General features: G+C 46.0%; 2 protein-coding genes across 29 annotated transcripts in view; one reads left to right on the top strand and one right to left on the bottom strand.

Moving 5' to 3' along the window:
• Positions 1–12,663, top strand: part of LOC308195067 (uncharacterized protein) — a 1,623,621-nt gene that overhangs the window by 774,666 nt on the left and 836,292 nt on the right. The window contains exon 2 of the transcript XR_013951194.1: positions 1,161–1,440. The gene's annotated coding sequence lies outside the window, so the exon portion shown is untranslated. The remainder of the gene's footprint in view (positions 1–1,160; positions 1,441–12,663) is intronic.
• The window catches only part of ADGRL3 (adhesion G protein-coupled receptor L3), a 535,523-nt gene that overhangs the window by 301,102 nt on the left and 221,758 nt on the right, over positions 1–12,663 (bottom strand). The window lies entirely within an intron of this gene.

Here is a 12,663-nt window from a genome sequence, read left to right as displayed (position 1 = left end):
ACAGATCGGTGCCTGCCCCTCCACTGCCCCTCGTGAGGAAGCTGTAGGCCGCCATGAGGTCTCCCCTCAGCCTCCTCTTTCCAGGCTGAACAGGCCAAGTGACCTCAGCCGCTCCTCATACATCTCCCCCTCTAGGCCCTTCACCATCTTTGCAGCCTTCCTCTGGACACTCTCCAGCAGTTTCATGTCCTTTTTGTACTGTGGTGCCCAGAACTGCACACAGTGCTTGAGGTGAGGCCGCACCAGCACAGAGCAGAGCAGGATAATCCCTTCCCTCGACCGACTAGCAATGCCGTGCTTGGTGCACCCCAGGGTACGGTTGGCCCTCCTGGCTGCCAGGGCACACTGCTGGCTCATGTTCAGCTTGCTGTCAACCACAGCCCCCAGATCCCTCTCTGCGGGGCTGCTCTCCAGCGTCTCATCGCCCAGTCTGTACGTGTAGCCAGGGTTGTCCCATCCCAGGTGCAGGACCCGGCACTTGCTCTTGTTAAACTTCATGCGGTTGGTGATCGCCCAGCTCTCCGGTCTGTCCAGATCTCTCTGCAAGGCCTTTCCACCCTCAACAGAGTCAACAACTCCTCCCAGTTTGGTATCATCAGCAAATTTGCTCACAACACCTTCTAGTCCTACATCTAAATCATTTATAAAAACGTTAAAGAGTTGGCCCTAAAATGGAGCCTTGGGGCTCCACTGGTGACCAGCTGCTAGCCTGATGCGGCCCCATTTACCACAACCCTTTGAGCCCTACCCGTCAGCCAGTTATTCACACATCGTATGATGGTTTTGTCCAGCTGGATGCTGGACATTTGGTCCAGTAGGATCCTGTGGGAAACTTGTGTCAAAAGCTTTACTGAAATCCAAAAAGATCACGTCAGCTGGTTTCCCTTGATCGGCTAGATGGGTGATCTTATCATAAAAGGAAATCACATTTGTTTAACAGGACCTACCCCCGTGAACCCCTTTTGGCTGGGACAAATGACACCAAAGAAGAGAGGAAAATGGTTTTAATGGTTATTGTTTATTGTTCTTGTTGTTGTTGTAATGTGTGTATTTATTATTTTTCTTATGATTATTCTATCAGTTTGTTGCCCCGTCTTGGGAAGAACTGGTAACCAAGCATCTTGAAGGGCCTTTATGCTGCACTCCTGCACTTCTTCCAGGCAGACCTGAAGACTTCTGCTTCTTCAGAGGAGCAGCTGTCTGTGTCACTCTTTTGAGGGATTTGCTGCTCTTCTCTGTGCACCGCCTTGCAGGGCGCGGCTTTGTCTTCAGGCACCTCTTGGGCAGCCTTCTCGTCCTCAGGCCGAGACACCCCATGCCCAGCGTGGCCTTCAGAAGGGTTCTCCTGTCGCCCCGGTGCAGCAGCCCAGAGGAAGCCGAGTGTGCTCTTGCCCAGTGCTTGGGACTCCGTGCAGAAGAGGTGACACCTCTACAGGAGAGGTGGGGATGGGGGAAGGGACGGGGGGACGGGGGGGGGGGAAGAGGCCATCCTACAGGCAAGCCTGCATGATGGTAACTGGATGGCCTCTCCCCCCTATTTGCGGAGGCGGAGGCATGGCCGGGAATATGGAGCAGTCCGGGCGCTTCTGCGAAGACGATGGTATGGTCTCGCTGGTGGGAGCCCTGGCACGATGACGCTGTGCCATGTCAGATAGGATGGAGGTGGATCCACCTCCATCAGCTCTTCCTCCGCAGGTGGATCCACCTCCATGGGCTCCACACCATCCGCCACGGCTGCTCCTTCTCGGCCAGCGCTCCTCCGCCTCCATTTCTTCTGTGGTTTGGCGAACCACTTGCTCCCACAAAGCAGTGGGCAACCGTCAGCCCAGGACCTCTTCATACCAACAGTCGCTGGTTGTCGCCAGAGGGCCTGGGAGATCAGTGAGGGGAGGACCAGGCGCAGGGGCTTTTATAGGCCCCAGAACAAAGGGGGGGAGCAGATGCCACTGTGACATCAGGAGGCCTCTGTGATGGCTGCTGTGATGGCACACCACACCCCAGGCCCAACATGGCCGTGTTGGGAGGGGGCTTGTGTGGCCTGAAAGAGGCCCTTGTGTGGAAGGAGGAAGAGGATCAGGGGGCTGAGGGCCCCTTTCCTGGGGGTGCCTCTCTTGGGACGTTTTGCTTGCCAGAGAGACAGGCTGCCCCTTGGGCACAGGGACTGCCCTCCACCTCCCCTCCTGTGCCCTGGCCTGCAGCCCCCTCCTCATCTCATTCCTGGGGTCCCTGTGTCACCAGAGGGTGGCAACAATGTTTTGGGAGGGTTGGGGGTCTTCCATTACCCCCAACCTCTCACAGACGTGGCTCCCTGCAAGAGGTGCAGCCCCCCATGCCTGACAGGAGCTGGGATGGGGCGAAGCATGCAGATATCCCACCTGTGGGAAAGGGTGGCACGGCCGGCCTGCGCAAGGACTGCCAGCTGTCGATCAAAGCCTTGCTGGTGTTCGAGTGGTGTGCCAGCCCTTCCTTGCCGTCCCCAGCACCTGCCCCTGCCCTTAGAGCATGAGGAGGTGCCATCTCTTGTGCCCCCAGCCCCAAGGGGTGTCTCGGTCTGAGGACGGGAAGGCTGCCCAACAGGTGCTTGAAGGTGAAGCCGTAACACAAACAACAAGAACAATGATAATAATAAACAACAACCAGTAAAACCACTTTCCTCTCTTCTTTGGTGTCATTGGTCCCAGCCAACAGGGGTTCACGAGACCTGTAGACTTCTGCTTCTTCCGAGGAGCAGCTGTCTGCGTCACCCTTTTGAGGGATCTGCTGCTGCTCTCTGTGCACCGCCATGCAGCTCTGCAGAAGAAAGAGCCCCAGGCTCACACATTTCCTTTCCCACAAGCGGGGCTGGTTTGGAACAACGTGCTGTCCAGTGCATCCTAAGAACATCTAGTTTTCAATCTAGCGCATCTTAGATAGACCCCTGTATATCTACAAGTGTCTTCCTAAATGTAATTCATGTCCACCCAGGCATCTTCAAAACAGCTTGCCTACAGCATAACAAGATCCTCAAATATATTTTTTTCAAAAAAAATGTGGTGAGGTTACTGTACTTGTGAGGAGACTTTCAGTGAGTCTTTTTTATTTTTTTCTTAAGTAAAAGGTTTAATTTTTATCTTGTGGAACCAATTTCATCATAGAATCATAGAATATTCTGAGTTGGAAGGGACCCACAGGGATCATCAAGTCCAACTCTTGGCACCACACAGATCTACACACAAATTCAGACCTATGACTAAGAGCACAGTCCAAACGCTTCTTGAACTCTGACAGCTTGGTGCCATGACTACGTCCCTGGGGAGCCTGTTCCAGTGTGCGACAGCCCTCTCAGTGAAGATCCTCTTCCTGATATCCAGCCTGAACCTCCCCTGTCACAGCTTGACACCATTCCCTCGGGTCCTGTCACTGGTCACTAAAGAGAACAGATCGGCGCCTGCCCCTCCCCTCCCCCTCGTGAGGAAGCTGTAGGCCGCCATGAGGTCTCCCCTCAGTCTCCCCTTTTCCAGGCTGAACAGGCCAAGTGACCTCAGCCGCTCCTCATACATCTCCCCCTCTAGGCCCTTCACTATCTTTGCAGCCTTTCTCTGGACACTCTCCAGCAGTTTCACGTCCTTTTTGTACTGTGGTGCCCAGAACTGCACACAGTGCTCGAGGTGAGGCCGCACCAGCGCAGAGCGGGACAATCCCTTCCCTCGACCGACTAGCAATGCCGTGCTTGGTGCACCCCAGGGTACGGTTGGCCCTCCTGGCTGCCAGGGCACACTGCTGGCTCATGTTCAGCTTGCTGTCAACCACAGCCCCCAGATCCCTCTCTGCGGGGCTGCTCTCCAGCGTCTCATCGCCCAGTCTGTACGTGTAGCCAGGGCTGCCCCGTCCCAGGTGCAGGACCCGGCACTTGCTCTTGTTAAACTTCATGCGGTTGGTGATCGCCCAGCTCTCCAGTCTGTCCAGATAAGTCATAGGGGTATTGCATGGATGGAGGGAATAGGAGAGAAGGCTGAGAGAAGAGGCTTACACTCACCTTGCACTGTAGACATTCTTTTCCTTCAGATGCATCCTTATGTTACATTCAAACACTGGACAAGGCCCAGACATCTGTTCTGCCTCCCCACTCCAGTATATTCCTCAGTGCTGTGCTACAACTACATCCATGCCTCACCATGGATGGTATTGCTGTACATCAGCTGCATGAACCTCCAGGCAAAAATGTATATTCTTGCATAGACTTGTTATCACAACATGCTTGTATTTGCCCACTAGTCTCAGAATGATTGCACTGTATCTCACCGAGGTTTGGTCATATTTCCCTAGGCTTATATTTTCCACTTATTAGTGTGGCTGGGATTACACAGATGCTGGCTTGGACACCCAGAGCAAATTGAATGGGCTGTTAACTTGTAGCATAGCTGCAGATATGCCAGTTAAATGTTTGGCAACTTATTCTAGGCAGACAGTAGGTCTGCACCTCCTGTGCTCTGCGTTCCTGCAGTCCATGTGTGCTTCTGCATTATGTTTTCAGTCCTTCACTGATTCTTTCTGTTAGTCTACACTCCTCCCGTTAATATGCATGCATCACATGAATTCCCTGCTAGAGAGTCTTTACTGTCTCCAGAAAACACATGCCAGAGCCACAGCTTTCAGCTGTATAACTGAGTTAAGTCTGCCTTCTCCTCTACCCTTGTTCTGGGGTAAAGAAACTACATTGCTCTTCCTGGCGCAAGGACACTCAAAACCCCAGTCAGCCTTGGGCAGTTTTCATAGTAGCAGCTTCTCAGTATGGGAGAACAGAGGCCCCAAGATAAGTTGGAAAGCAAATTTAATGGTTGCTTTCTTATCTTTATTCTCCAGGTAGGTCTGTGCACAGATTCACATCTTCCTTTCCATATCACCCTGCTCCTGAAAGGGACTTTTGTTCGGAAAATGTTTTCCTGTGTGCTTGCGATTTTGCATAAAGCTCTTCAATATAGTTTGATAGTGGCTTTCTTTTTCTTCTCCTTTTAATCACACTTTCGTGTTGATGTATGGTTGGCAACTGTCCTGATTTGAGCAGGAAGTTGGACTACAGATCTCCAGAGGGCCCTTCCAACCAGCGCTGCTGTAATTCTTGCCTGTTGTGAGTCTCATTGGTACCACCATATTTTACACTTCATATTCTATATAACATCCCAGGCTGAACTGTTACTTCAGGAATAGAATTAGCAAAGGTAAAGTTACAATTTAGCACATACCCTGGCCATATTCATAGGCTGCCTTTCTCTTACTTCTCCAGTCTGGTTTCCTTCCTCCCCATACCTGTGAGTTTGCTATGGAGACTTCTTCAGAAACAGAGGAAAACAAGAAACACAAAGCACTGAGAATAGCATGGAAAGAGTAACAAGCATAATGGCGCAATATCCTTTGCGTTGATAAATGTATTTTCCTTAAATCTTCACCTGGAAACCTACTGATAGAGAACAGGTCCCTCAAATGCTCCTGCTCTGCAAGCACAATCCCCACTGTGCTTCACAGGCACTTCACTGTGCTAGGAGCCCCCTGTAACACAACACAGAAGGAGGGAGAGGTGGTGCATATATGAGTTCACATGTAAAAAGACTAAAGTAGATGACGTGGCATCAACTGAAACAAACAAACAAAAAGAACATCTCTGCACTTATCCTCTTCCCACCGAAGCAGAGAGTCCACTGCCTGGAACATCCTGCCAGCACTGCTTTTATGCAAGCCTTGCCTCTGCTACGAAGCAGTGTTAGGGGGCCAAGCTGCAATTGCACATGCTGCACAAAGTCAGGGAGAACCCAGACCCAGACGCTGCGCCAGCTGGGGCAGGGGTGGTCAGGCAGCGTGTCAGTGTACACCTCCCCATTACGTAACGGGGACTACTCAATGTAGTAGAGTTGCATCAGGCTGGGGAAGTTCCAAAGATGAAAAAAGACAGTGGTTGGGCAAGCACGGGTGAGAGGCACTACACGTGCCTGCCCTGTTTTTTCTAAGAGCTTCTTCTACATGTCAGCAAGCGTGTCACCATGTTCTGACAGTGTGAGTGCTCCTACGTACTTGCAGGGGCTGCCTAACAAATACAACAACTGCAAAATGCTGCAATCCTGTCAAAAGAAACTGCAGTACGTCTTTCACAAATGTATGTGCTAGGTCGTTTATGGCTCCTGGTGGGTGTTCTTTTCATCTTGTTTATAAACCTGGTTTGCCTCCAAGATTAGGGGCACAGGGAACTCATGAAACAAACTGGTCACAATGGTTAGTCAGAACAAGTTATAAGACCTTTTTATGCTAAAAGCAGTTGCAAATGCCTTAAGTCATCACTACTGGCTTTCAACACTTTCTCTGAGATGTCCGTACAGCTCTCAAACAAAAACAAACTGGTAGGCAGGACAAAGGGAAGATGTCAAAGCAAGGAATGAGAAGGAATAATAAAGAAAAAAAACCACAACACAACTTGGAACAAAATTTAGTGGCAAATTACAACAGCAGCTCTGTTCTCAGCAGTACTCAGGGCTGCTAAATGATCCTGCAGACATCTATCACCAATACACTAAAAGGATGGAGAGAAGCAAGGTCTAAAAGAGATTAGAAAATAGGTACTTCTAACTACACAGACTGCTCCAGTTTTCTGGGTTATGCCTTATTTTATCTCCTTAAAACAAATGACAGCACCTGGTGGTTGTTCAGTGTTTTCAATTTCTCTGGATATTGACCTCGTTATCTTCACTTACTCCCAGTATATTTGTTGATAGAGCAACATTAGGACCTTAACCAGAGTCTGAAGACAAACGCAGTCCCCGGTCAAGGCTATTTTACACACTTACGTAGGCACAGTTCCCACAACATTTGAGCACATTTCTCATTTTTCTGCCTGCTGGGCAATGGCAGACAGAACAGTGCTCCTGTCCTCACTTTATACACTAATGTTGGAAGGGATTTTGAGGCAGGTCCAGAAAGGAATTGTTGGAAGGACTGGTATGAGCCTTGATCCAAGACAACACTCACCCCTGATTGTGCATCTCCCCTACAAGCCTTAATTTTGCAATTCTATCAGCATCTCTGATAGCTTCACGATTGCCAGAGCCGCATTCAAGCACCTTGTTCCCCCTCACCAGCCATCTCAGCGAGCTTCGTAACACATGGTAACGAGTCCAAGCACCTCACCAGACTTGCAAAGAGTCTATGCAAGAGCAAGACCCTCAGCCTAGATAGTTTTGCTAGCCAGTTGAGAGGGCTGGAAATTTTTGGGCAAGGAAAGCCACTGCTGTGCCTCTCTCCTTGCCTCAGGACTGGTCAGACTGTGCACAGTGAGCAGGCAGCATCCTGGTGCATGGGCATGCTGACAAGCTGTCTATGTGCATATGCCCCAAAGCACAAAGCCCTGTTATTATGAAGCACTCTCCCTCCCAAGCTTTCCCACACCAAGGAAGTTCCTTGCTCTAAGTAACTTTCTGGCTTTCACCGAGATCATTAAAGAATCAGCTATTAACTTGACAGGTAGGGGGAGGAGAGGCAATTCAGCTCTGCAAAGCACACGTAAGGCACGAATCTCTCATTGCTGCAGAAAAAGACGCAGACAGAGATGAAGGTACAGCAGCAAGTTTCATGTCTTCTTAAACTCCAACAGGCCCATCAAAAAAGCATCCCCATCTAGACTTCACTCGAAGGCTGCTTGGTTACTACAGACCAACCATTGGAGATACGGGATGGTGTCCATCCAAGGCAAAATTGAAGTCCTCTTTATAAATATGCTATGGAAACCCTGAACTAGCTTCATCAGCTTGGAAAAGAGACAACAGCAAGGAATATGCTTGACTTATATGACATCAGTAATGGTGTGAAGAAGGTAAAGAGGAAGTAATTTTTCAGTACTTCTCATGATACAACCAGGAGGCAACCAATAAACTGCTCACAGTGTCAAGGCTCAAACAAGCATGATGATGCAATTTTGCATGACATATAACTACTTTGGCAACTCATTGTCACAGAATAATGCAGAAGTCAAAGACATTCAGAAAGAACTAGACACATTCATGTAGCATAAGGTCCATCAGTGGCTTTAACATGACAGTCCAGATGTTATCTCTGGATTAGATAGTCTTTAAATCAGAATCATGTAGTATATGCCACAACAAATATCACAGATATGCCCTTATTCTCATACTGCTTTTCCCCTTACCCCCATCTGCTGCTAACAATGGATGGAGACAGGACACTGAGTCAGGAGGTCTTACAGCCTGATTCAGTAGGGCTTTCCTTATAGTTCTCACTTCGTGGAACAAAAGAAAGAGTAAGGTAGGGGGATGCTTGAAGTCACCTTAAAGTTCGTAAACAAAACGAAGTGTGATTGTGAGAAAGAGGGGAAAATCAGGACTAATTAATGTCAGTCACGTTCTATCCAGCTATTGCACAGAGAAAACCTTAAGAAGGACATGCATTACCCTCCTCTTCCCTGCACCCTATTGCTCTATTAAAGAAGGTATCATTACATCAGTAGAAAAAGTTATTTCCTAAAGAAAAGATTTTCAAAGCTTCCACTGGCTTAATACTGCTCTCCCTGAACTCTGTTTAAACTCCTGTTGAGTTCAATGATAGCACTGAAGGGAGGTAGCAATGGCAGCAGGGGAGAGCACATCTCACATGCTAATCCTCCAACTAAGGCTAAAAATCACTAAGGGAAACATTCAACAGGAGCCCAACACACGTTTTCTGTCTCTATCACCTCAAATGTTAAGAACTGAAGTAGAATATAAAGTTCTCAGATAGCAACACGACAAAGTCAAGTGTGATCACAGCAGCATGGCCTGGCTTGTTTGCACAAGAGCAGTAGAAACAGGGACAGACTGAAGACCTCAACTCCAGTATAACCTTATACTGTGCTTGGACTTAGCATTAGTCCTGTTTCAGATGGCAGCAAGTCTTGTGTAATATTGCTATGTCCAGATCTGTATTTATACAGCCCACCAAGTCACTGACGTTTGAGTAAAGGAAGAGAGATTCCACTGATGATTGGCTTCCTACCTATTCAGTAAGAATTAGCAGCCAAGCAGAAGAGAGAAATCCTATCAGCACAGACTAAGTTGTAGTTTGAGCTCAGTCCATAACAGACACTTAGAAAATCCAGTATGCTTTGTGCCTTCCCAAGCACCGTTTTTCACTCCCACATGTGAAGCACTGCAATGCACAATGCCCGGCTAACCCAAACCCGATATTCAAGTCTCAGGAGTCCCCACCACACCAGAGGAGCCACTCCACACGAGAGTTTAACCTTGTTCTGCTTTCCAGTCATCAAAATACCTTTCCCAGTTCAGCCCCCTGCTGCCAACCCTGCAGGAATCAACCTCTAAATCCCTTCTTCTTGGATGGGTACCCTTCTTCTAGGGACCAGCATCCTAGGGGTTAATTATAAAACAAATATTGATCAAATCTAGTCTATCCCACACCCAGCCAGGTGGTGCAGCTGTCAAACAGCTCTGTCATTGTGTAGGAAGAACTAATTGTGTGCTACTGGTCCTACCGTAAGCTCACGGCAAAGTTACATTTTAACAGTCAAATTAATTTCAAGATTTCACTTTGTTCTTGCCATTTTAAATCACCATTTAAAAAAAAAAAGACACAATATTTCCAGACTATAATAAAACACTTTCCTGTGATCTTTAGCATGGTTCTATTAATACACATCACTCAGCTTTTATAGCTTCTCCCAGCAAGCCTCACGTGAGATCCATGCAATAATTCAGGAAAGGTTTGCCCTCACTCCTCGTACATACCTGAGACACTTCTCGACTGCATTTTAATCAAATCTATAGCTTGCATAAAACTAACAAGGTATACACGGCAGCTCAAAATTCACCTACTAAAAGCTAAAAAAAAAAAGCTTACTAAGCAGCATGTACTTATGCCATTCTATCAGTGTTTAAAATATTTATATTAAAATTATGTAATACATTGAAAATATAGAGGTATAGTGAAATGCAGTAACAGCCTGGACAGGCAAAATCACCAGGCCATTTCAGAAAACTGCTGTTGATGTCCCCAGATAACACAGGCAATGAAGTACCATCACAGATGCTGAAAGAACAGATGATTGGACTAAAAAGGCTTCGCTGAAGTAAGGAAATAAATCCAAAGAAACCTCAGAATAGTCACTTTGCTTAGCAGAAGTTGCTGAAATCACATGACATATAGCAGCACCCAGGTGAAAAATAATATTTAGGTCTGAATAACTGTCTACTGGAGTGTTCTTTCTCTTTCTTTCATATCGTGAAGAACATTGGAATTGCAGCTTTCGAGGTGCTTGAAGTGCTTGCACCATTGCATTTTAGGGCTTTGAAAAATATCTGCCTTCTGAAAGATAACAAAGATGATCTCTGAAAGTTAGTAGGGTGGGTGAGCAATAAAAAAATAAAATAAAATAAAACTAATAATAACAAATAAATAAATAAAGGGAAAAGCAAGAGAACCACTACCTTCCAGCCTGGTCTACGGCAGCACCCCCAGCCCATGCAGGGAAATTACTGAAGAGCCTCAGGTTTCTTCCTTCTACTGTTGTCTATCTACCCTTTAAAAGATGCAGGAAAGACTATTAAAAATGCCTTGTTTCCACTAAGGTGAATACTGGAGTGTCTGTATCTGCAATACGGAGGGGTCTAGCGCACAAAGCCATCAGACAGCCTGGCAGGAGCAGCAAGCACCATCATCTTGCAAGGATCACGCTTTTCAGAAGAGCAGAGGCTGCCCGGCTCCACAGCCCACATCTAGAAGATGACCCATTGACAAGCGTTTGAGGAAATCAGTTTCCTGCTATATTTCTGCTTGCATATGGGAAAACACGGTTAAGGGCTAACATCAGTCACACCAGCCTACCAGAGACCTCTGGGTTTACTGCATGTGGCTGCATCTCTGCTATCCCCACCTATAACACACGACCTGTCTTCTTTGGAAAGCCCTTTCACTTCACTGAAAAGGACTGTGAAAGAGGATTTACTAGAAAACATTTATTATACCTATTTCTTCAGAAAAACTTCGGGTTACTTAAAGCCAGGTTTTTAAACACTCTTTTCAGAAAAAAAAAGACAATTCATTTTCACTCTAGCGTAAGAGTTGACTTCAAAAGCCAGCAGGAGAAGTTCAGGCTGCACCAGAGATATTTCAGGTATTTCAGTTTTGAGAACAGCAGCTTTTCTGAGAGAAACACAAGTGTGCATCCTACAAGGCCTGCCATGTGTACAGATGCCATCCCCACAAGTTATACATTTTCAAGCTACCCAATATAGCATAAGTATAGTCCATGGCAGAACAACACGACTTCCTAACAAAGTATGCTACTACTTCAGTTTGACACTATACCACCCAATTTCATTGCTTTTTTCACTATAGAAATTACACACAGCTACTTTTAAGCTAAAAAAAAAATAAAAATCTGTAAGCCATCATTGGTTCATCTCTAATTTGCTGTGTTATTTGGGAATACCAAAAAGTTAAAAGAGACAACAAAATCTAAAATGTTTTTCTAGTTAGCATCTACCTGTTTTTACACTTGGCTTGACGCACATGTGGGTTAAGAAAGCCTGCTTGTCAGGCTGATGTTGTTCAGTATGTATAGCACCGAGAAAAGCTGGCTAAGAATTTTCTGACAAAACTTGTTCTTTCATCAGAAAATGATGGTCTGTCAAAACTAAATCTGTTCATAGGAAGAGAGGAAATTCTGAAAAAAAAAAAGGTTAAAAAAAAAACCAAACCATATATATATATGGTTTATATTTATATACATAAAACTTCCAAATTGTCAAAACACCCTACTTAAACATTTTCTAAATGAAAGGATTAAATTAGTTTAGAATGCCTTTTAATTTCGAAGCTCTTACTATTTTTTAAAAGTATTCAAAAGATTTTATTATTAAAAATGTTGAAATTAAAATGTAGTGCTTCCAAATAAAGTAAATACAATGCTTTCACTGATGAGTTGTCATGCCCTCTACCCTACTCCCAAATTATACACCGATTACGTTTGATAGACTAACATTCCAGTCAGGAAAAGGAAAAAATTTCCTTTCTTTCTTCTCTGTCTTGGACATTTCAGCATGATCAAAAAAGCCTTTTTTCCTCTGACTCTTCTGAATAGGTAGGGAGTTTGTACTGTCACAGCCATGCACACAGCCACACTCCACTGAGTTCCTCTAGGATTAGGATTTTATGGAACAAATAATCTCTAATGAATGTTGAATATGAGAAATAGAAGACAGCATGAGAAGAATAAGTATGTTTATCGTAAAATTCAGTTTCTTAGAGAATACCAGAGAAAAATCCCCATTACTCACTGCAAAGCCTTGCCACAGATAACACATTTTAGGAGCTAGCTGTGTAGGAAGAGATGTCTTGTAATTCACCACCACCACCACTTTCTGGTAAAAGTAACCTCTCTGACAACAACTGCAACACAACACAAATCCAGACTCAGGTGAAGTAGTTATAGCAGCAAAACCATTGCAACCTTTTTGCCTCTGAGCTAGAATTACCACTGCCATTTTCACCCCATGCTTCTGACACTCGAGACATCTGAAAAAAATCGTCCTTTTCTGGACGTCTGACTCAACCGGGAAAACCTGAAATGAGACCTGGTCATTTTCCATCAGGACGAGATGGAGAAAAGACAGTGCTCCCAGGAGATTCTTG

The sequence above is a fragment of the Anser brachyrhynchus genome, assembly GCF_964034855.1.
Source record: "Anser brachyrhynchus genome assembly, chromosome: 4".
NCBI lineage: Eukaryota > Metazoa > Chordata > Aves > Anseriformes > Anatidae > Anser > Anser brachyrhynchus.
Note: the sequence above shows the minus strand (reverse complement) of the source record. Positions and strands in the feature narration are given on the sequence as shown.